The 26,036-nt window shown below is 38.8% G+C and overlaps 1 protein-coding gene across 2 annotated transcripts in view; it reads right to left on the minus strand.

The window, feature by feature from the left end:
* The window catches only part of LOC111870996 (hemicentin-2), a 536,304-nt gene that overhangs the window by 191,442 nt on the left and 318,826 nt on the right, over window positions 1-26,036 (minus strand). The gene's annotated exons all lie outside the window — the stretch shown is intronic.

Genomic DNA, 26,036 nt, shown 5'->3' on the forward strand with positions numbered 1-26,036 from the left:
TTCTTATCTCGCTAATCCCAGCTCGACGACTAGGCCATATTAACCCCAAAGCAAGGTATAGTCGTCCCTTTGCTTAAGCACTAAGCCATGAAGGCTTATGGGAGAGTGAATGTATGGATCCACATTTTCTTGACATCGGCAACAGTTGAAGGTGTGGTCAACTTCACGCCCCGGCCGCTTTACCTCTGGGGAAAGAGCCCCCGATATATATATGATAGGAGGCTGGTTGGGCCCCAGAGCAGATCTAGACGACGTGGAGAAGAGAAAATTCTTTACCGGAACTCAGAACCCTCGGTCGTCCAGTCGCCCAACCGACTGCGCTATCATGGTTCACATTTAGCCTCATAGTATTAACCTAAATTTCACCATAATCTAATACTCCTAAACTACCCATTTCAGTCTTCTCAGATCCTGAGTATTTTGTGTTTAAACATATGTATACCTGAATAGAAGTAGCTTCTCCCACAGACAGTGTGTGCAGCTGAGGCACAGTTGTTAAATAAGTAAGAAATATTAGCAACAATATATGATAATTATAAATATACGTATAACTGCATTAAGAAATAGACAATTCAGAAAATATTTAAATGGATTTACATGAGAAAATTTCTAAGACTCATTAATTGTTCTTAATTGAAACTTTATATTAAAACGTAGTTATATCTAAAAAAATTTTTACACTCGGGTTAATGCCAGACGTAGCGGAAAACTGATACCCGCCTTAATCTGATTCTCGAAACAAGTTTTGCGTGAAATGTATCTTTAGATTCTGATTTCAATTTACGTAACGTTTTGAAACGCATTCATTTGCAAAATGTTGCATTTTGTGATGCCACTGACCTTCCGGTTAGTTAACTTTGTGTTAAGAGGATGGTAGCCAGCGAAACAGATGTAAATTGGTCCGAGTATATAGGGATAAGGAATAGGTTATATTACACAGTCGTTCCAACGTGAGTGAATGAAAAATGCATAAGGGGTAGGCCTAAAGCGGCCCCCACACCGCGACTTATTTCCTCTTAATTAAGAAATTCGAAGTTAATAACTATGATTATTATAATGACAGTAAGATTATCAGTAATATTTATAAGAGTAGAGTTTTGGGTAGTTAGTTAGTTAGTTAGTTATTGGAGAGGGTGGGTTGCCCCATGCACTGAGACCTGTATTGGTCCATTGTGCTTCCCTCTGTGATATTCTACCTGTCTCTATACCCTACCGATATTGGTGCCTTCCATCAGTCCGACCGAGCCAGCAAGTTCGCCTCTACTAGCTTGGCGGTATCTATAATGCTTCTCCCATCTATCGGAGGCGTTAGAGACTACTGTTGGGCGGGAAATGTCCTGAATTTGGCTCAGTGACCTCCTTTGGAGATATGAGGTTCTTTTACGTGCCGTAAAGCTACGACACGGGACCCACGGCTTAAAGTCCCTCCCGGAGGACTTGTTCCCTGAATTTTTCGGCTTTAAAAATTCGACGACCTCCGCCGTGTTTTTGAACCCGCGTACCACGAGTCATGAGGTGGGAACGTTACCTCTAGACTACGGAGGCTGCTTAGAGTTTTGGGTAGCTAACAAATATTCTTTTTGGGGTAAAGAACTTAGCATAAATTCAAGCTTTGCTTACGATTTCGAAGGAGAAAGAAAATAAAAGCATTCGTGATTTTAATGAGGTACTATCCCAACATTTCCTGGAAGAACTGACGAAAACCACGAATATTTCAGCGCAAGACGTCACTGAAGCTGTACTCTCTCGCACATGACACAGAAATGTCGACGATTATACCACGATTTTCGGTACCACAGGATCTATAGAATTTAATATTTGTCAGGTGATCTCAGTTATTAATGATATCCAGCAAATACGAAAAGTACCACTGTGAGTGACAACTTTGTGAACATATTAGGAGACCAAAATTGAGGCAAGAGGACAAGTAATTTGTTCCAAATTCTCTTCGCAGAACACAGCTTCTAAAACAAATCATTCATGTGAAGAACAGTAAACGTAACCGAGCTCACCACTTAATCGGTCCTCCACAATCTTATCATAACGATGCTGCGTCTCAAATTCTAACACTTTCAGGTTTAAATAGAGTTAACTATCGGCTGAAATATCGTTTCTCTTTCTTGAAACCAGCTCAGAAGTGATATCAACTACAGTAACTTCGAGACGATGGGAAATGAGACTTGTAATATCCGGCAGAAAATGTAGTTTCATTCAACAAAGACGTAGCTATCGGATTAAACATGAAATCGAAGTACTGCATAATAAATGAACATCGGGAGAACGAACGCATTTTGGTCTCTCTTATGTGTTCTTCGTTCTGAGAACTTTCCGTATATATATGTTTGACACAGAATTTTACTTATCCAGCATTTACAGATAAGTCAAAAGTAAAAGACCCTTTTTTTTGTAGGAAGTTTTTAAGTAAATATAACCTGCAGTAGAGTTGTCACGTAATGAATAAATTTTATCGTAAAAGATTACTAAAGCCGTCCAGCGCGATGTGAAAGTTGTGATTTTGTAGTATTTCATCGTTTATATGTTTCGGAAGGAGCAACAATATTCAGATGGACATTATCAGTACATATGGAAACTACTATGTTAATGAACAAAACAACCATCAAATGTGACAAATTTCTACATACATGTCGAGTCAATAAAATCGCCTTTCATTTTTCAGGTTTGGAGCATATTCAGATGCTCGTGTAACAAAAAAAAAAGCGGTTACTTACGTTTCACTTTAAAATTGTATCTAAAATCTTAAGTATTGTACTACATAACCTTCTTCTTATGGCAAGAAGAAACTGTGTTATTTGTCCTAGCTGCCCTATGTCTTCAGGGATATGTTGTTAAATTGTTTTATGTGTGCTTCATATGAAGTCTTGAGTTACTCTGTTAGTGATATCCCCTGCTACTGTGTGTGTTATTGTTGTGTTGGTGGAGATATCAGTGACTTGAGTCCTACTCGTTATAAGATCAAGACATTCTGTGTTCTATAAGATGATATTTCTTTCGTTGTACTGCATCTTTCCATGAAACTGATCTCTCTCACCAAAGGCGGACATTTATATCAAAGCAGGCTTAAACCGCTGCATAAACTGCTTAACTCTATAACTGTATGAATGATGTTAATTGAAATTAAATTATAAATGTAACAGTTGTTTAATGATTTTAAGAAGTGCCTGACTAAAGCAAGAAACTAGTTACAGGATATAACTACAGAAAAAGGGAAGAAACCAGTATGGAAAGAACAACTGCATAATCTTAATTCCCATAACATAGCAATTCCTTTTATAAATGCGTTCTCTTCAGTTTCACACGCTTAAGTGATTTTGATGTTAATTAATTTACAAAAATGAATGCAATATAATTAAAATCAATTCATTATTTGTAAGTTTTGAGGTTCTCACGGCGATTATTTGTTTACGTATTTACTCAACAGACCAAAGCCGAATTATAAAGCAAGCACGATCAAAGAGACAATGAAAACAAACAAACAGAAACATAGAAAAACAAGGCAACTTGTGTAATTTAGACTACAGTAATTCAATTAGTGCAATCACGCCAAGCAATATAGGGTGTAATGATTCAATTCTTATTTATATGCGTACTAACAAATAATAATAATAATAATTCACTTAATTTATTACAGTCTTGGCAACAGTATGGAGCCTGTAATGGACAAACACTCTAAAGTCAATATATATTCAGGGTTAAAATGTACATACATACACATATTACAAAAAGGAGACAAATCAATAATTTTATTTGCATTTTCAGTATAGCTTCGCTGAAAGGTTAAGTATTGGAATAGTCAAGATTTTAATTTTGCCTATTAACTGTAATCACTGGAATAGTGTAGGAGCTTAAATACACGGCTGTTATCTGGAAAACCAGAAACTGCTATCATCTTATTGCCTGTTGGCACTACTTATATGTGAGTTTTCGTTTCACCTATCAAACACAACAAAAGCAAACACCGAATAACACGCATTCCACTGTCCATATCTGAGTTTATCTGGTTGTACGGCGTCGCTACATGTTTCGGCTCATGGAGCCATCGTCATGTAAACATTCCCTACAGAACGGACAATACTTTGTAAGATGAGGCACCGACTAAATAATTAATATTACTATATCTACATCACAAGCCTCCAAAACAATTTATTATATATATATATATATACAAAATATAGAATACTCCAATTTGTCCGTGGGAACACAATAAAATCACAAAAACCAACGACTGACTTGATGATATAAAGCATCACTCGAAGAATTTTATTCTTGTTTTATAACTTTTGTTCTATATAATCTAATTTACTGTATTTTACGCCAAGTATTTTAATATAAGTAATATTATTGTAACCAATTTTATTAGTACTGCAGTTCAGTGGTGTATATATGTTAGCCATGCATTTGTCTGATGATGGCATTTGATAGCCGAAACCTGTAGCCGATCCAAACTAGGCACTGACCTTAATATTTTTGTGTTGTGACGGTTTTAATAAAGAGGTTGGATACATAAACAAGTCTTACATTACTGAATTGTGCTTTCTACATGGATCCATATTTGTGTTGTGTTTTTTGTCGTGTGTTACGATAATGTTATGATGTTCTAACGGTCTACAATGGTCGGTAACTCTAACGATGCTCGTTTCCCTGGCGGTAAAACTTGTAAATCAGTCAACTCAGCTTCCACAAACGTTATCACGGAGTCAACATCACTTCCTCGAAATTCTAGAGGAATATGTTAGTATTAACAGGGATGTAAGAAAGCAACATTTTATCTCGTATTTATTTCCTTCACTACGAGCAAGTAAACTTTGCTCTGTGTCACAGCCACTTGCTCGAGGATCGCATTTCCAGTCGAAACATTCCCAATACAAGAAGTCTGTTTCACAACATCCACAGAGAAAATTACAGGTCCTCCCGCTGTTTTTCACAATGTTCTTCTGGCATTATTTTGCTGTATCTCCGTACTTCTAAACTCTAGTGAAATATGAGAATCATAACATAGTAAGTAGCATCACATTTCTCATTAAATCGTCTTTGTTTTTCACTCCCTGCAGTTCGGTATACCAGATCACGTGTTCTACAGACTAGTTTCTCTAAGCAGAAGAACGTATTATGTGATTCTCCTGTTCTGTCAAATGAAACAATCTAATCGTATTATTAGATTATTTGCATAAAGTAATTTGAAATTCCGATATTACACTTAGGAATACATAACCTTTAGTTCCTAGGAAATAAAAATAAAATTATTTTGATTTTGAATATTTCTCGTAGTTCCTATGCATTAAAAATATTACTTTTTATATTCCACTCCTTAAACAGCGATTTCTTATTTAGCTGTGTTGTAGAATCTTAAAAGTCGTAATCAAAAGAATAAATAATACAGAAAATGAATTCTTTAGAGGATAGGTAGTACAGGCAAAGCAGCAATGTCTTCATGCAAAAGCAGTCATGTTCCCCAGTTCCTCCCATCGGCCACGGCAAGCCCACAGTAGTAATCCTACTTTTGCTCTCACTTTCAAATTCGAAATTCCCTGCTCGATTTTGTCTACTGCGAACAATTTGGAACCGCAACTACTTATAGCGGTCAAATTTTAACAGCGAAACTCTAAAACAATGATCTGACTTCTTTAAGTAACACAAAAATTAAGCACATTGTCTAAAATTCTTTAGATTATCGCATTGAAGTGAGTTAATCTTATGTTGCAGTACAATTTAATCTCTGTTTATTAAAAGCCATTACATTACAATTTAATTTTTCGCTTTTCAAAATTTTAAGGAGTATAATCATCCTAAACTCCTCTAATCTGATTAAATGTGTTGTACTCTTTGTCCCTATGAGATCTGTCCTCTGAAGAATATATAACACGCCTACAAGTTTAATAATATTCATTTATGGATTCGGCAATTCAGTTTTCGATGTATTTGTTATGATCGTGTTATTAATTCGTGTAGAGTCTTTGATTCTTGCGTCTTCCACCTACCTTGGTAAAATGAAAGTAGGAATCCACATTCTTATACAAAAGTATGCCGGATGAAATTTGTATTTTACTATCGATATGCCTAATAAGAAAAAGGATATTAATTTCTTTTTGGATTTGACACTCTTTTTAGTTTAGTATATGGTTACCGAAGTTCCGGAAAAACGTGCTCCCTCCATGCACCCTGAAGATGGCAGCAGTATATTCCTCCAAAATGTCGGTACATTTTTATCAGACTTTATGAAACCACATCTCACAGTGGAAGAATATTAATGTTCGGCAGAAGATAATTCGGGCCTGTAGTTAAGTGGAATACGAGACATGGTTGGGGTCGGATATTCATGTACACAAACAACTGCCAAATTTGTTAGAGGGGACTGAAGGGGGGGGGGGAATAAGGAAACAAGAGCGCTGTATCATGGAAATCTAACACATTTTCCGTTACAACATTTTCAAATATCTGACTTTTTGATGCGGAATAAGTCTCTTTTTAGCAATAAAAAACTGAATTCGTTTTTTTCGAATCGTGTGTTATTCTATTGTGTCCACTCGAATCTTCCAAATCGTGTTACCCAGTTACCTCATCGGGCTGAACGGTACCGTACTGGAGAGCTACGCGTAATCCACGCTCTACTGCGGTGGCAGATCCAATGAGGGACACCGTCTAGTGACGATGACTACAACTCGAAAACGTGCTACTTCAGATGAATAAAAGTGTGGAGTATATTAATCCTTAAGGTGGGCGGTTGACTTGGATCCCAGCGAAAAATAAAACTTCATCCTAGTATGAAGGAAGAGATCTCCAGCATAATTCCACCCTAGGAATTCGTAAAGGTAGAAACCCGTTCCACACTGCTACCCGAGATAAAGTCACAGGTACAAATTTGCCATCTTATAAACAAATGAGGAGGTCATATAAGTTTTCATTCCACAGAAAATATAATTAAATAAATACAAATATAAATAGTTTTAAATAGAAACTAACTGAAAGAAGAGTGTTTTATGAACGCGGATGTTTGGGATCATACAACCTTCTTTCACATTTAATAGAGCCGCAGGCATTATTTAAGAACGAGCAGCATATCGTCCATATTGCCCACGTCCACAAAGAACTACGAGTATAGTCTCCTCAACACAATGTAGCACCCTGCAGATGTAATGGACTAAAAACAGTCGAATATCACTACCGGTAAATTAATCTGAAAAGAAAATATAAATAATTTTTTTTCCTTGGCACTACAGCCCCAGTGGGCCTAGGCCTACCTCCATGAACTTCTCCGAAATATAAATAATACCGAGCGAAAATTTAATAAACTTGTAAATGTACTCTCATAATATTTTAGAATTTCGTGTTTCATAGATACAGATATTATATTTTTATGTCAGTATACAAGAAAAGATTAATAACAGCAAACACACTTCTTAAAATTTATATCAGTACAATTTCATTTAGGGGGGGCACGCGGTAGCGTTGAGGCGATATGCTACGAGCCGGAAAGTCGCGGGTTCAAGTGCCGATGAGGTCATTTGATTTCTTTTCAATTGATCTAATCCGTCCAGTCCCCACTATGACCCTGGGATCGACTAAGTCTCTAACAGAAATGAGTACCAGGAATTAATGAAATAATTTTCCTGGGGAGTAAAGCGCGGCCGGCGCGTAAGGCTGAAAACCATACCGCCATCTTTGAGCCGATTGTCTACATAATGTGGAACGCTCAACGTCTCACAACCCTATGGCTCTTCACGGCCTGTTACAGGGATAGCTTCATTTTTTTTGTTACTTTTACATTGCATTAAGTAATTGTCAAAGAACAGATATACATAATTATACATACTTTCATAGATCGCTTTTGTACACAATCTCTGACACTAATCGAGCCGAAATTCGTAACAGATACGAATTCAGTATGTAATAGAAAGCAAAAATCCACACATTTCAAGTAAGTGAACTTGATAATATAACGCTGCATTAATAACTCAAATATTACTCTGTGTTTAGATGTGTAACAAAATTATAAGCTTCTCTCATAAACATCTCATTTGTCCCTTCAGACCCATTTTAGAAATATTAATGATGTGTTACGTTATAAAAATTAAATAAAATTCCATCACAATTAAATAATTTTAAACCTCTTGTAGCCACAAATTTAACACGAACTTATTACATGTGAAGAAAGTTGTCACCGTCTTATCAAGATCACTGAGGTGTGCAGTCATTAACATGGCAGGAACAAAACTTCGTCTATATATCCATCAGCCACATCAGCTAACGAAGCATCATAACGAACAGTCCCGTTAACAATTACAAACTATATATAACAGAAGCAGAAATAACACCAAATGCTCAATCACAACAATACTTGTGAGATAACCGAACAATTGCTTTAATACAACTGCCGAATGACCTTGAGTGTTAGCAGGTGTAAAATGTCAAAGAATGTTATTACTGCTAGAACATCAACAGAAACAGAGGAATTCTAAATGAATACAAGGAAGAAAAAAGCAATACCGGAAGGGCGTACATTCAATTTCTCTTTTGGTCGGAGAATGTTATCACACAAGGGAAATATATTCGAAACGATTTTGCATTATAGAGATAGATTTTCCCTCCATAATGGACGCGAATCGACGTCTGGCGTGAAAGAATAGCGAGCGATGCGTCATTGATTGGTTCGGCAGCCATTGACAGAAAGGGTAATAAGTAACTACCCAACGTTCATGTGGTTTTTCCTTCTACCGTTTACATTTCGCCACAGAGCTCCGTCTGTAATTGGCAAGTGAACTGCTCATCGACAAAGACGATTGAACGTGACAAATGAATATGAGGCAAATAAACTGATTGAAGAAAAAGAGGTGGGAAAATATAAAATGAACGAAAAGATGATATAGAAAAGAACTAATGAAAAGCAGGATAATAAGAATAGAAATAACAAGAGAAAAAACGCGACGTTTCGGAAACTGGATCTGTTTCCGTCCTCAGGTGAGGGAAAACACCTATTCTGTTGGGTCCCTTAGAAAGAGCTAGCCTCAGTCACTGGACCAGTGATAAGGGACCCAAGAGAATAGGTGGTTTTCCTCACCTGAGGACGGAAACAAATCCAGATTCCGAAACGTCGTGTTTTTTCTTAGTTATCTTAAAACCAGGACGATGGATAAAATCCGAAAACCCAATATCTCTATGAGGAAAGGAAATGTAGGAATTATTACGGTTAAAATGCTTTCTAAAATGATTTACGTAAGACATAAGGCCGCGCCATAGCTCAAGCGGTTAGTCGCTGGCTTCCCACCGCGGCGGCCCGGGTTCGATCCCTGGTCTGGCCAAGTGGGATTTGTGGTGGACAAAGTGGCGCTGGGGCAGGTTTTCTCCGAGTACTTCGGTTTCCCCTGCCAATCTTCATTCCACCGATTGCTCCACAATCATCTGGGGCTGGTACAATGGGCCAGAAGTGACGGCAGTAAAAGGGACTTAGTCCCACCCCACTAGCAATAAAAAAATACCTAAGACATTTGTTCAATGAGGACACAAATTTATTTATAAGGCAAATCTCTACAGTACTGCAGAGGACGTGTCACGTGCTTCGAAGCTCATTCGTACTGGGACATACTAGAGGCGTTTATGTATGAAACTGGTAAGCAGTTATTTTAAGTTTCAAGAGAGCAGATTTTATGTTTTATTTACTTTCTCCATCGCCATTACTTCCAATCTCATTATGGCCGTAACCGATTCATGATTTTCCTCCGCGTGAACGCCTAGCTGTAATCGTAAAAATTGTGACATTTAGCTGAGCACTGGGATTTCTATCATCTGATGACGTAGTTCCGTCAAGAAAAGGTGCCGGACTCTTCGTCAGGTTTAATTTAATCAAAATCTACGAAAGCCGCAGGGCACGGCACAATCTGATTAAAATTTCATTTTCCAACAAGTGGGACAGAATTCAACAATCATATTAGCGCAGAATTACACATTCATATCCAGAAGCCGGGTTGGCCTTGTACCAAATTTAATCTTTCGGCACTAATTTGTAGTTAGAACCTTGCGGTAGAAATGGCATACGCCATGCAGCGAATTACCATGGCGTGCGACATCACAAACTTGACGAAGTACAGAGAAACCGCGCGAAGTCCGCTTTAGGTTGGAACACTTTCGAGGATGGAGTCCAGAGTAAAAGATCGACTTCTGAATTTGAGTGAAGCCGTCTGTTGAAATCCTTACGATATTTCGGCCAAATCTCAGTTTCCATCTTTAAGTTGAATAACATAAATAGGCCTCATTTCCTATTTGTTTCTATTTGCCTCTGCTACAATTCAGATTTCTATTACATTTCTTATTTCGTGTGTACATACAATTTTCATTAGGCAAATGAATTATAAATTTGTTTTATTTCAACAAGAGCTCTACTTTCTGCGATATAATGCTGTGTAGTCCTTTCAAAGTGAACCGACGTTTCAAAAGAACATATTACCTTCATCTTCAGGCTTGAAGAATATGACAAGTAAGAAACCAACACTAAGACTCTGTTTATTATATGCTTCACGCAGGTTTCTTATTCTCCGACTTTGGAGATCGAGGCGACATGTTCTTCCGAAAAGTCAGCGGATTTTCGACGGGCTACACAGCGTTGTATTCTACAGGATGATTCATATAGAACCGGCCCGACGAAATGAGGTGTAATATAAAATATACCATACAGATATTAAAGTAATTTACACATATCTTATCTTGGATTGTGTGCCGTGATCAGAGCAGGTGTTGAAAGTGTCCGCCGTTTTCAAATAGGCATAAGAACACTAGCTGTTCAACAGTGTACTCCATGACTGTCGCCTGCGCACTGTAAACACGTTTCGGCATTGTCCTTGACCTTGCAGCATAAGGGCTGCCACTTGCCGGATCATGCGCACACCATTCGACTCAGCACGGCCCACGGATTATTATGTCATAATTGTGAGTGGTTATATGCATCACCTGCGGAATTATTAGCAAATTCATCGGGCCGGTTCTATACGATTCACCCTGTAGAATATAGAACTCTTCAGACCTTCTCTGAGAAACTCGAATACTACCCACTGTTTTATTTTCTTTACCAAAAGCTGGACCCAGCCCAATGGTTAGCGGGCTGACATTCACCCTGAAAATGGAAATTCTAGTGTATGTCGGAATGGGAGAGGACTTCAGCCACTTAAGCAGATGGACGAGGGAAGCCGATCTAATGCATATTTTTCTTCATCTTTTGTTAATATATCGACCGCAACGAAAACCGTTTGAAAAGAACTCTTGCTTCTTCGGCCACTTACGTTTCGCATAATGCAGACCCCACCGCCTAGCAATATGTGCCTACCTCCTCTGGACAAAACTGATGGAAATCGATTCTACCCACATGCACCGCAGGCGGGGGGAGGGGGGGTTAAATCCAAACCGACAAAAATGGAATTCGCCGAATGCAGATTTTTGTAGGTCTAGGATCTCTATACCAAATTTAATCAGATTCTGTTGAGTTGTAGACAGAAAAATGGGACCTCCACATAATTCATTTATTTAAGCACTTCCTGCAAAGAACCACCAAAATGAAATATTTATTCAATGAGTTGAAAATAATTGAAAAAAATTATATATATGAATAAAATAGTGATAATACGAATGGATTGCAGCCACAGTAAACTAAAGGTTTTTCGTAGTGCTTTGTAAATTCGCTTTATATATTGTAATGTTTTCGTTTCAGTTTAGTAAATAAAACAAGAGAAGGCAGTGCTGTCATATATCACTATAAACAATGGACACACGTCACAAGAGTTCGGCGCTAAATTAAACTAAAAAGGAATAATAACAAGTAATCTTTTCTATTTCATAGATTAATATGTGAACGTCGATTCTCACAACGTCACCGCCTTCCCCTATACAAAGCGCACATGAACGATGCATTACTAGCAAACCCACAGCATAACCCTCACTTCCGTTAATCAAATTAATTATTATATTCGTAACTAACGCCAGATTTCCAAACATCCTCTTCTTCCTCTTGGGATCTATGTCACTTACACAGTATTAAGACTTGAACAAAAGTTCTCCACTGAAATGGTAACCAAGTAAAAGAAAATGTGAGTGGCAAGGTATGTAGAATACGTGAAGAATGAGAAATGCATAAAAAATTCGAGTCCGAAACCGGAATGAAAGGGACTATATGGGAAATCTACTCGTAGATGGGGACCGCCTCTGTGGTCTAGTGGTCAGAGTTCCTGGCTACAGATCCAGAGGTTCCGGGTTCGATTCCCGGCTCAACCAGATTTTCTGAGAAGTAGTGGGTCTGGAACGGGGTCAACTCAGCTTCATGAGGATAACTGAAGAACTATTTTAAGGAAACAGCGGCTCCGGTCTAGAAAACTGAAATCAACGGCCGTGGGGATTTGTTGCGCTGACCACGCGACACCCTCTATCCGCAAAAGTTGGCAAAAACTTCGACGAAAAGCAGCGGTGGCTCGGTCGATATAGTTCGCTTGCGGACTAAAGTTACGGAGAGTCGTAGATGGGAGAACAATATTAAAATGCCTCTCAAGGACGAGGGTGGAGTTTATATTTTTCCAGTTCAATGTAGGAACAAACCGAGGGTTCATGTGAAAATAAAAGACCATCGGGTTGTTCGCGAGTTGCAGCATCTAAAGGAGAAGTCAATTCCAGGGAAATAATTACTTTATCCAGAACAAAGAGGTTTAAGTGTTTCATTAAATGGGAATTTTCTTGGCACACGACAGAGAACATAAACGATATCTCGGCGTAAATACGTGCAAACACTGATTCAGCTACGAAACAGGATTGACTAGAAAATATTTCTAAACTCTAGAGCAATATTGTCAAATAAGTAATGGATTACGAAAGCCTAGTCAATAGATACCATATAGCCGTATCCTTCAATACAGAAAGTGTGAATTAATCCTTTACGAGCGAAGGGGGTCTCCCGAATTTCCTTACTTTCTTCTGACCCATGGCGAGATACATGGAGTAATATAAAATACCCTCTTGAACTATTTGCTACTGCTCGCTCTGCTGTTAGGTATCAACACATGTTTCCTGAAGCAACGTTACGTAAAGGACAAGCAAAAACTAAATAAATGCCTTTTATAATACGAAATGCGAAGAGGAGTGAGGATCCCGAACTTTGCTCAGTCTTCACACTGAGTGAAGAGAATCCTGCGTAGTAAACACGTACAAATGTTTGTGTGTTTCGCAGGAATGTAGCATTTCGATATAATTATTTTCTTACTCATGGAGCTGAGCCCTTCTGGAGGAGCCGCCAATTCTGCAGCTATTCAAGAAGTTCCCAATATTTTATGGAACCCGAATATTCATTACAGTGTTCACAAGAGCTCTCCATTGGTCCCTATCCTGAGCCAGATCAATCCAATCCATTTTAATATTGTCCACTCACCTACGCCTTGGTCTTCACTGTGGTCTCTTTCGATATAATAATTCATTATTGACTGAAAATATCAGATAAATTATGAAAAACTGGTCTGGGGTTTCCATTATCACTACAGTAGAGGATGTAGTAGAAGTAGCATTTCATATTTACCTAGCTGAACACAATACATTACAATCACAACGGTACAATTTCTGGTACACATCATGATGTTGACCGATTCTTACTAATGGAAATTTCTTGAAGGAATCACCTTCTAAAGTAGTTGAGATAAAGTAGAGGCTGAAATTGTTGGTTTCTCTAAAGGCGGGCAATAAATTTACTGACCTTTATTTTTGTAATTTAAAATGATCATAATTCACTACCGAAGAGTCGAGAGGTTTACAGCACTTCAAAGAAAGGGAAATGAGAAGACGGTAATAATCCTACATTGCCTTCTCCATCCATCCATCCACATGAATCAACGTTGCAACATTTTTACACATTTTCATACAAAAGGTAACTTAGAGATCCTCGGAGAAGGAAAAACAGGAAAACTGTCCACTTTTACTCTACGTTCAGGTCATACAACCTTCCATCTGCTTTGATAGAGATGATGCTGAATTTTCGCTTCAAATGTGGCTGGAAATTTCCTCCCCACGTAAACATCTCCTTCCTCAAAAGGTGAGAGACATTGGGCAGCGGTTTATGTTCCATAATGACCTGACCTTAAAGCAGATGAAACGTCGTAAGGCATGGTATAGTTACGGAAGGTCCTAGCTCAAAAAAAAGCCTATTTTTATTACAGAAAGAAACGTAACTACTTAATTAACTGCAATAGAACGTAAAGTCTATAGGGAGCATAAGCAGGGAAGGCGGAGGGATATAAGAAATGGACTCTGCCTTGGAGGGTAGTTTATGTATACAGTAGTGACCTAAAAACTGCGCAGTAATCGTAAACATTAGCTAGAAGATGGATCCATTAGGAAGTTCTATTTTGTGAGCCATAATCTGGAGTAACACAGGGGGCTGAGCTAAGAATGTTATCAGTTTACGATTCGTTAAGACTTGAAACATTGATTTGCCATTAAATTTGAGTTACGTAAAGGGTAAAGCGCAGTTACGACTCCGCATGAAAATGTAGGGTTTATGATTGTTTCAACAAGGATCCAATTAGCCAATTAGCATATTTGAGGTTATAATGTCTGGCAGTCATAAAAGTCAAGTATTAATTCCTAACAACGAAGCAGAAATTTCAGTAGGGATATCTTCACTAGATCTTAATATAAGAGACAATGTCTTGGAACTTCATGAATTTTACAAACAAAATCATATAAACTACTGATGCTTTTGAAGGAAATGATTTACTACTGAAGTTTACAGAACTTCTGTCATTGACATATTTCATTAATTTTATTTATTGCTACATATGTAATCACATAGAGACAAAGCGAGACGAACATTTTCACTTCGCCTATCCACTCATACCTTGCTTACCAGTCGTCTGTATTCCGCAGTCTTCACGGCTGTGGTCAAAGCTCAAAAACTTCGAGAAGCACTATTTTTACCTCAATTTTCTTGTGCTGTGATTAGTTAAATACTAAATTTCATCTTGCCAACAAAAATTACGTTTCAAATTAGGCCTAGAACTAAAATTTAAAATAACGTTTTACAATTGCAACAAGTTTACTGCAAATAATAGTGCCACCTATGGGTGACTTATAAGATGGGGTTTGGATTGATAATTAAATTTAATGATCACTCCTTATACAATCATTCGTAATCACAATAACTCATAATAAAACTTCAGCCGAACGCTTCTTCCATGACTTCTTAGGACTTACTCAATTCTGACTGGACGGCGACTCTCTGCTGAGCTCGCTACTAATGAACTCCTAGAGCCAGAGTCACTCACTGTTATATAGCCTCGGGGTGGCCTCCATAGAAAACACGTCCACCGACTAGCAATAGACGTCTAATGTTGTCGCGTATTTTTGTAGGTTTTACCCAGCAACGGGTTATTCACCCAGAAACGGTCTCCACTGGAAGGTGTTTATCGAGCCGTTGCCTAGCAATGGGTCTATATGTCAAAATAATAAACCAGGTGAGAATTTACGTTCTCCCAGCTGTGATTATTAAGAGTATTATTGTCTGGAATGTGATGCCGTGTAGTGTGGTAGAAGTTTATCGACATTTCGAAGATACGTACTGCCTCCATCTTCAAGGCCGAGTGTTAATCGAGTAAACAACATTATGCTTCAATGTTTACTCTCTTATAGAGGAGACGTTTTTCAGTGTTAGTATAAACTTTGCCAACCACACGTATTTCAATTTAATTACAAAGCTGATCCTTTCTTCACATCCATTAGAGTACAGATCTCGTATTCCAAAATTATATCCTTTGAAAAATGACTTTCGTTTCACTTCGGCTCTTAGCCTGTGACAGAATTTCGTCATCTTGATGGGACAATCGTTCAGAGAAGAAAAACAAAGAGAAGGAAAGAGGTGGAACGCGAGGCAAGGGCATGTCCACTGTACTTTGATTGATGTGGAATCTACTTAAAGTTACAATGGAGAAAGAGAGAGAGTATAAGAATGGGAAAGGCCTCCGAAACAAGAGAACAGCGAGATAACATGTAATTAAGAAAGGATTGTTCTATACATTCTGTACTTGAATTTAAGGAGTGTCAGATGAAAATGCTTTATATAAACGAACGATGGAATATCTAAGTAGTTACTACAAAATTAAGTTCCGTTTAGGTTGAAATTATATTTAGCAATTATTCCGTTGCTCATCACAGAATCCTATTTCCATCAGACACTAAAGCAACAGAGGCCTACACGTTGGTATCTTTTAAAATACAAAGACCTATGGTCTGAATAAATCTTGTAAATGTAACTTTTGTAAAAATAGGAATCAGTCCTCAAAGAAACCCTAAATCTGAAATTATTATTAATGTAATAATGTAATAATAAGTATGATTTTGCCTTCCTCTCATTTGTCGTGTATGTGCAAAGTCGGTAAATATTCTCTCATCTTTTTCACTTTATTGACACAACTACATGTTTCGGCCTAACTGGCCATCATCAGGTGTGCAAGTTCAAAAAAAAAAAAAACTCCGTGGCCTATAGTCCACAAGCGAACTAAACCGACCGATTGAGCGACTGCCGCTTGTCGGCGAAGTTAGTGCCAACATTAGCGGATAGAGGGTGTTGCGTGGTCAGGGCAACGAATCCATAGGGCCGTTAATCTCGGTTTTCTAGACCGGAGTGTAGAGGTTCAGGGTACCTAAACAAAGCAGTTGTTTAACCCACATAATCTAGAATCCGAGGCCTCTACATAAGAAAATCAGAACAGCTTTACAACAAGCAGCAGCTTCCTTCATCACAACAACCTGTACATCCGATGATGGCCGGTTAGGCCGAAACACGTAATGAAAATAGAGAAAACGACGAAGACAGAATATTAACGGAAGTTGCCAGAGACGGCAAAAGAAAAAAACGCAAAGTCAGATCTACGCAATGGAAAAGGATGCTGCAATTTATATTATAATAGCAAATGTCTCAAGCTATGGATTTTTATTCAGCGTGCAATTATTCTGTTTGGTGCTGTATTTTTAAATATATCTCTCGGATTTCTCTAAATGAGAAACGGAACAAAATCCGAATTTCGTTCTCACAAAAGTGGTTGCGAAATTTTTGTCTTCTGTAATACGAAAGTCAAAGTTTCGGAGCTCTGCTTGCTGTTTCATGCTGTTTTCTTGCTTGGCTTATTCTTCGACCCTGAAGATAGAGGGGTCATATTCCTCCGAAACTTCGGTGGGCTTTCAACGTACAACACAGCTTAGTTAGTTAGTTAGTTATTGGAGAGGGTGGGTTTCCCCATGCACTGAGACCTGTATTGGTCCATTGTGCTTCCCTCTATGATTTCTACCAGTCTCTATATCCTACCGGTACTGGTGCTTACCATCAGTCCCGCCCAGCCAGCGAGACCAGCTCTACTAGCTGAGAGGTATCTATAATGCTTCCCCCATCTACCAGAGGTATTAGAGACTGCTGTTGGGCGGGAAACGTCCGTTGATTTGTCTCAGTGACGTCCTTTGGAGATATGAGGTTCTTTTACGTGCCGTAAAGCTACGACACGGGACCCACGGCTTAAAGTCCCTCCCGGAGGACTTATTCCCTGAATTTTTCCGCCCTTAAAAATTCGACAACCTCCGCCGGGTATTTGAACCCGCGTACCACGAGTCATGAGGTGGAAACGTTACCTTTAGACTACGGAGGCCGCTTACTACAGAGCTTTATATCGCAGAAGATAGATCTCCTGATCTGAGTAATTCAAAGCTTCCCATTCCATGGAAGATCCATTATTAATCTCCTTAATTTTATTTTTTCCCCTTGGCACTACAGCCCCACTGGGCCTAGGCCTACCTCCATGAACTTCTCCGTTCACTTCGGTTTTTCTAGATCTTACACATTCGGTAGGACTCCTTGGGCGGGTGATCAGCTCGTTGCAAGGCCTCTACCTGTACACAAACACAGAAAAACGCAAACACACAAACTAAACATCCATGCCCTGAGTGGGATTCGAACCCAAGATCCAGGTTTCCAAGCGAGCGAAGACAGTACATGCCTAATGTTATTTTAAGTGACCGAAATACGTGATATTTCCAGAATACAATGCTCTCTACATGCTCCTTGTTTGCCTACTTGAAACATATTCCAAGTCCATGGTAACCTGCTTGAGTTCAATACTTTAATAGCAGCCATGTCTTTTATAGTATCGAAATTATCACAGCATCCCCTCAACTCGTATGTTTTGTGAGTTTTACATCATTGTCTCAAAACAACAACACACAAACTTACATATAATCACTAAATGATCATTTGAATAAGGTGAGTTTACGTGACTGTGTCAGCTGAAAGAATGCACCTCACTTTTAAATGCCCTACGAGCGAAAAAAAGAAATAAAATAAAATCAGGTTAATATATTGGAATTTAAAATTATTTGAAACTGTCTGCGTTTAATACGTGTAGAAATAACTGATTAACTGATGATTTCGTGTAGCTGAAGCATATGATGATTCCTCTAAAGCCGTCTGTCTGGAAACTTTGGATCTAGCGAGGTTCATCTTACTGATTATCCGTACTGGATATAATTAGCACCACAATGCTTCCAGACCGTTTTACCTTCCATCCAGGAAGTAAGAATGGCTACTCCAAACATAAATATGCATAGAGACGTACATGTATACACAAATACAAAAACAAACTCCGTGGTCTGTAGTCCGCAAGCGAACAATACTGACCGAGCGACCGCCGCTTGTCGGCGAAGTTAGTGCCAACTCTTGCGGATAGAGGATGTCGAGTGGTCAGAGCAACAGATTCCCACGGCCATTAATCTCGGGTTTCTAGACCGGAGCCGCTGTTTCCTTGAAATAGCTCCTCAATTATCCTCACGAGGTTGACTGGGCCCCGTTTCAAACCCACTATTTCTCAGAAAATCTGGTAGCGCCGGGAATCGAACCCGGGACATCTGGATCTGTAGCCAGGAACTCTGACCACTAGACCACAGAGGCGGTCTATACATACATACTCGCTCATACACATAAAAGCCGACATGAGTACGGATATATATATATGAATTACATGCATGGTAAAATCAGTTTCAGAACTTTGGGACACCAGAAAGGGTCTTACATAACATGCTTCTTCAGTTTAATGATAAAGCAGCTACATGCACATGCACGCACACACACACAGACCAGAGACGAGAAAATATCGTTTTAATTAATCTGTATTATAAGAGATAAAGAAATATTAACTGTTTTATAATATTTTAAACCATCAAAGCACCCGATTCTAAAATGTGTATGCCATATCTTACTCTTGCTACATTCAATTCAGCTTCATTCAAGAACAAGAAAGTATTCTCCCATTTACATTTCTTTAGCCTTGTGCAACCGGAAGCAGCCGTCATACAATTCATGAACAGAAATCAGATAAAGAAAGCAATAACAGCCACCTAACTCGTATCTCAGCTGCAGAATAATTCACGTTGTAGACAAAAAAGAAACTCAAGCAGGAATAGGAAGAAGACAAACACAGAGCGTCGTTCATATTACTCGCTTCATTTCCTACACACTATAACGTATCTTATCCTTGTGGTGCGTGTCCACCATTGTCTGCACATCCATTCTGACACTCTCTAACCAAAAGTGAAAAAAAGCATTCCATGTGCCACTGTCACTTTACCCAAGCATGATTAATGGCTATAAGAGCACGACAGAAGCAATTAGCTACATTCCAGTTGCAGCTCGTAAAGAAGCTGTACTCACTGACGAGCTTAAAATGTTAAGCATCAATGCTTCTTTTCACTCTACTTATCATCACGCCTTCAAAATTTTAGAAAACTGACAACTATTACAAAATTAAACTCCTATAGTAAATGAAACCCTGAACATGTTTAACGTGTATTGAAAGGCATCTCTGAAACGTTATTCTGTAACGGGGTGAATTTAGGATCACAAACCATTGTATCATGTAAGAGACAAATGTTCTGCTCAGTTCAGGATCTGTAGTCTCACCCTCTCCTATACCGAACATTTAACGTTAATAAATTTAAAATTATATTTTGTTATGCATTTATATTGGCATGATATCTGGTATTTAATCTTAAAAGAAAATCACAGAATGAGAATGTTCGAAGGTTTTGAGTATATCTGGGCCTCAAAAACAGGAAGTAACATGACGATATAGGAAAACTCGTGACGTATGACTTCGTAATTTTATCTTTACTAATTATTAACAGGGTAGGGGCGCGCCATAGCTCAAGCGGTTAGTCGCTGGCTTCCCATCGCGGCGGGCCGGGTTCGATCCCGGGTCTGGTCAAGTGGGATTTGTGGTGGACAAAGTGGCGCTGGGGCAGGTTTTCTCCGAGTACTTCGGTTTCCCCTGTCAATCTTCATTCCATCAATTGCTCTACAATCACCCTCACCTATCATCTGGGGCTGGTACAATAGACCAGACGTTACCGCAGTACAAGGGACTTAGTCCCACCCCACTAGCAATAAAGAAATTAACAGGGTACTACAATCAGATAACTGAGGCTCAGATGGACGAACACAGAGGTAAGCAAGTTAGCTGGTAATCTTACAGAGGAGAGAAAAGTTTCAGGAAAACAACAAAGAATCTCAGTCAGAATATTCGATGTTGCTGCTGAGACTGAAACCGGCATCTTTCGAGTATGAAGTAGGTGTTCTACACATTCAACCACTACGTTCAGTTATAAAGATGACGATGATTCTAATTGTTATTCAATTCTTTGTTTATTTACATGCTTACCCAGCAGACCAACGGAAGCACGCGTAATGCAGGAAACAAGGGAACAAACACGGTCACAAGATAAAAGACGAAACAATGCAACTTTTGTTATTTAGGCAACAATAAGAATTCAATAAATGAAATCGCACCAACCATTATCCAGTGAGAAAACTCTCTCTCTCTCTCTATATATATATATATATATATATACATACACACACACACACACACACAAACACACATACATTCATACTGAATATAATTAATATTTTAATAAGTATGAAAGTGTCATTATAGGGTGTGATTATGAGTAACAGCTTTGATCCCAGTACACACGTCAAGGTCTCTGCAAACAACATTAACAGCTGAAGCGCATCAAGCAGGACAATTTTTACACGACCAGAAGATACTGAACAAAGTACAATCTCTGACTCACACAGGAGGAACTCGAGAACCAGAGTATACAAAGGGATAGACAGAATCCGGAAGCAAAGTAAACTTGAAGAAGGAGCAGTCAATCGAGTTGGTACCTCCTCTTGCCGAAAGCGTGCAATGGTAACTGCTCTAAAGGATAAGCATAACGCCAGGGACAATAATAATTACAACAACAACAACAACAACAACAACAACAATAATAATAATAATAATAATAATAATAATGATCGAACGAGGCTTGATACAATTTCCAGAGATCTCAGTGCTGTGATCTGGTGTTTGCGTTTAGTCGTAAACAGTGGAAACGGTGTTAGTGTTTATGTGTAGACAGAGGGACGGAGGGGGGCAGAGAAATGGAATGATTCTGTTCAAAATGAACGCAATTTTAATCTAATTCAAATTAGTAAAACAAATAATTACTACATTATACTTGTTCTACTAAATCAGCAATCGGCTTTCGGCCCTGTCCTGTATTTGATCAAATTCACAGTTTGGATAATATTCACCTCCGTTGCCTGAACAAATACTGAATGTAACTGATGCGTACTTTCCGTGCAAGCTGGAATAACAGAATTCATTTAGAGATGTGCTTCAGTATTTGAACCGTAGTTCAGTAATATGAGTGATAACGTGTTATACTGTTCAGTTAATGTAGTTTATCCTGATGTACAGAGTACAGTTGTACATTATGCACATCCAGAGTGAAATTTAATCAGAGTTCAACTCTCGGGACGAATTTTTGTCTTTTAACAGAATGGCAAGTATTCAGTTGATTAAAAAATACAGAGACTGAACCGCAATTACTATGCAGAGACCCTTCGCCCTTTTCAAAGCTTCTTTAAGGTGTACTATCTTCTGGCTTTCAGATACATTACCTTTGTTTATTATGTTATTTCGTTTATTGTTAGATAATTAAATTCATAACGACAAAAAGGGAGTCCACTACTGATGAGGTAAAATTTGGATCGAGATTGCGATGGCAACGTGTAATCACAGCGTGACGAACGGGCCAATCATACCCGATTCTGAAATTTAAAATCCGACACTAAAGTCATACACAGTCAAATCATGGTGCTAAGCCGTGGTGTAGAAGTCATATTATCACAGAAAACTCATTGTCGCCGGCTAATATGATTAAAGCGTCACTTTTATTTTCGAACAATTCTCCAGTGTTCAGAATATTAAATGAAAATTTGCTTCCGGATAATTCAAAGTAAGAAGAAGAAAAACACTGCCTGATACCTGCTTTATGCTGGTTTGTTTATTCCTAGGCCCTAAAGATGGAGATGAAATGTTCCTCTTGAAAGTCTGTTAAATTTCGACGGACTACACGGCGTTTTACCCCAGACGGCAGAATTCTTCATAACCACCGCTGTCACTACGTCAGATCCTAATAACTAACATTTCTTGTGTCTTCAGTGCCAAAGAAAATTCGGCATTATTCAACTGTAAGAAAATGCTATACAACTACAACACTCATTGTGTGAATCGGTGCTTTCCGTTTTAATTTCTTACGAGTACTATCTCCTAACTTCATGAACCTCTTGCCTGCTAGAAACCCTCAATGAAAGCCACGCAAATGGCCACCCACTCGACAACTCTGTCCGACCCCTGTGTCGTCTTACACAGAAATGGGGGCCTCAGAACCACGTAACGTGAGGCAGAAGGACAAAGAACGAGGTTTAAGACATTACAGCATAGTGCAAACAGTACAAATAAAAATACTTAACCCAATCGCACATCTACTAAATCAATCTTATTGCAAGTTTAATAAAAACTATCTGAACGATACGAGATCTAACAGGATTGATGTCGTATTTTAGCATGCTGTTACGCTGTATAGATCTGACTTAGGAGTTTTTGTGCCGTCTAAGTGTAACGCTGTTCACAATTTTTTTTTTCGTATTTATTGGAAACTACAAGTTTCGGCCTAACTGGTCACAGGAGTGAGCGGCAGACTCCTTAACCACAACAACCTATACACCTGAAGATGGCCAGTTAAGCCGAAACATGTAGTGTATAACAAAGGAATACGAAAAATAAACAGTGAATGAGGTTGCACTTAGACGGCATAAAAACTCCATTAGAATTACTTTCGCAAATTATACCATTAATACACTGCTATCAGTGACATGAGTTATGGGAGAATTCTATGTTATTATATATATTTTTAAACAGATTTTCTCTGTGTTGTTGCAAGCGTCCGTTGGTTACATTAGTGGTGTCAATGGGAGGTCTTCATTAGCGGGTCCTCCTAGCTCTGAAGGGTCTGCTTGTGGCGCGGCTCCAGTTTCTGCTCAAGATGGCACAGTGTTGTTAGGTGGAGCAGGCGTGTCGTTTCAAACAGGGCGGTATGAAATACATTCATTCATATGTAATCTGTCAAGACGACAGGTCCACAGTCTCTTCCAAAACAGTTCCTCCACTTGATGCGATCTAGAGCCTTCTCCTTCAAATGAGAATATCCTCTTCTGTCCCCAAGGTCATCCAGCATCTTCTTATGTCTTCTTCGTCTTCTGGTCACTTCTATCCGCCCCTCTATCTTTCCTTCAATAACTTCTTTTAGAAGGCAGTTACCGCGTACGATATGACCAATCCAATTAGCCTTCCGTTTTCTTATTTTGTGTAGGATATTCCTCTGCTCACTGACTCTAAATAACATTTCTTCATTTCTCACATAATCGGTCCAACTGATCTTCTCCATCCTCCTCCAACACCACATTTCGACGCTTTGCAGGTGTTTCTGATCTACTGCCCTAAGTGTCCAAGTTTCAGCCCCATACAAAGCAATACTCCAAATGTAGCATTTCATATTAGAAAATCACTCTCATTATTTGACCATGATCAAATTGAAATTTCAAGTCGCGTTGAGGCCAGTGACAGCATTACTCATGCTTAATGCCCGATGGTAAACTATTCGCAGTGCTTCTGGCAAAAGTTTCCCTTGTATTGTTCACATTCCATGCGTGTAAGCCTCATTATAAAAGTTTCGAAGGGCCTAACACTGTGAGGTTAGCAGACGCCAATTCAGCTCCTGTACACAAAAGGCCGAGAGGCAGGCGCGATATGTTTTCATTTAATGTGGATATTTCTAACCAAGAAGCTGACAGATATAACTGAAATTCTCGGGATTATGTGCCACATGGAGACTAATTTTACAAAGATGGCTCTCAACTGTCTCGTACGACGCAACAGTAAATATGTCCTCAACTGTTGTTTCATGACAAGTGAGACAGAACATCTGTTACATATGCACTTGCTCTAAAAATAATTGTGTAATTTCAGTGATTCGCATATCACTGTTGACTTAATGCTTCTAGGTTACTTATACATAATACGTACTTAAGCTACGAAAGATATGTGGAAGCTAATGAAAAATGGCCTGTCACGATAGCCGAGCGGTCTAAGGCATGTACTGTCTTCGCTCGCTCGGAAGCCGGGATTGTGGGTTCGGATCTGTTTCCTGTGAGGTCCGAACTGAATTCTTATATATTATTCTTATACACTGCCGGTCACAGTAGCTGAGCGGTCTAAGGCATGTACAGTCTTCACTTGCTCGGAAGCTGGGATCGTGTGTTCGAATCCCACACAAGGCATAGATATTTGGTATGCGTATGTGTTTACTCTGTGTTTGTGTTGTCCTGTGTTTAGGTAGCGTCCTTGAGACCAGCTGATCACTCGTCCAGGGAGTCCTACCGTCTGCAAATGATCATGAAAGTCAAAATTAGATGCCAGAGCCCAAGGAGGCTGTAGAACCGGTGAAAAAAATCGAGATGACAGAAACATGATTCAGAAGAAGCAATCTCTGAAAGCTGAAGAAAGATCGAACGCAATATTTATCTATTATTTATTACTGTCCTATAGCTGAAATTGATGATAGAATCAGTAAATATTAGGGAATTTTTCAATTTAAGTGGTAAAGAAAACAAAATGAATTCCGCTACAGCCACCATAAAGATGGTCCTCAATTAAAAAAATATTTATTAAAAGACGAATATAATCGTATTGTATAATGACTTAGCATATAATTTAGATATTTTCATTACCTTCCAGTTACCTCATTATAAAGACAAATAGAATATATGTCTACATTCGAACCCAACAGCTCACATCATAAGCATAACCAACTTGAAAATCTGAAGGCGCGTGTTGAGTAGAAATAAAAATGAATTATTGATAGGAATTATTTGGAGCATTAAGCGATATGATGTCCCACTCAGGGGATGGATGTTTATTTTGTGTGTGCGTTTTTCTGTGTTTGTGTACAGGTAGTGGTCTTGCAACGAGCTGATCACCAGCCGAAGGAGTCCTACCGAACGTGTAAGATCTAGAAAAACCGAAGTGAACGGAGAAGTTCATGGAGGTGGGCCTAGGCCCACTGGGGCTGTAGTGCCAAGGGGGAAAAAAAAGCGATAAGGTGACAACTTGAAGAGTGTGTATACAATCATGAAAACCTCCTTATTATTAAACATACTTAAAACCGGTGAACGCTGTGAAACATATTAATATTAAGGTGGAAAATTTGTCCAGAACCTAACTAAAAACGAATGTGTAATATTACAACAGCCCATCGCACTTTAATTGGAACTTCAACACCACGGATCAATATAATGACCCCACAGCAAAGAATCAATGTTGGTCTCCTTGAGTCTACTTCAAGCCCCTTTGCAAGCAGCGGCAGAGTAATTAAGAGGGGTCACTGACTCTAAGGGTCTGCAACAAAGTTCTGTCAACATACGGGAATATGTAACATCAAATTATGACCACTTTCATATGTTCATATGTTGTCTTACTAGACGGTTAAGTCACACCAAACTATTTCATCAACCTTCTTTCTACGGTGGATTTAGAAGTAACCAGGTCACATACAGAGTTAGATGTCTGTGCTGATGGTAC

Source organism: Cryptotermes secundus, unplaced genomic scaffold (genome assembly GCF_002891405.2).
Source record: "Cryptotermes secundus unplaced genomic scaffold, Csec_1.0 scaffold1170, whole genome shotgun sequence".
In the NCBI taxonomy this organism is placed as follows: Eukaryota; Metazoa; Arthropoda; class Insecta; order Blattodea; family Kalotermitidae; genus Cryptotermes; species Cryptotermes secundus.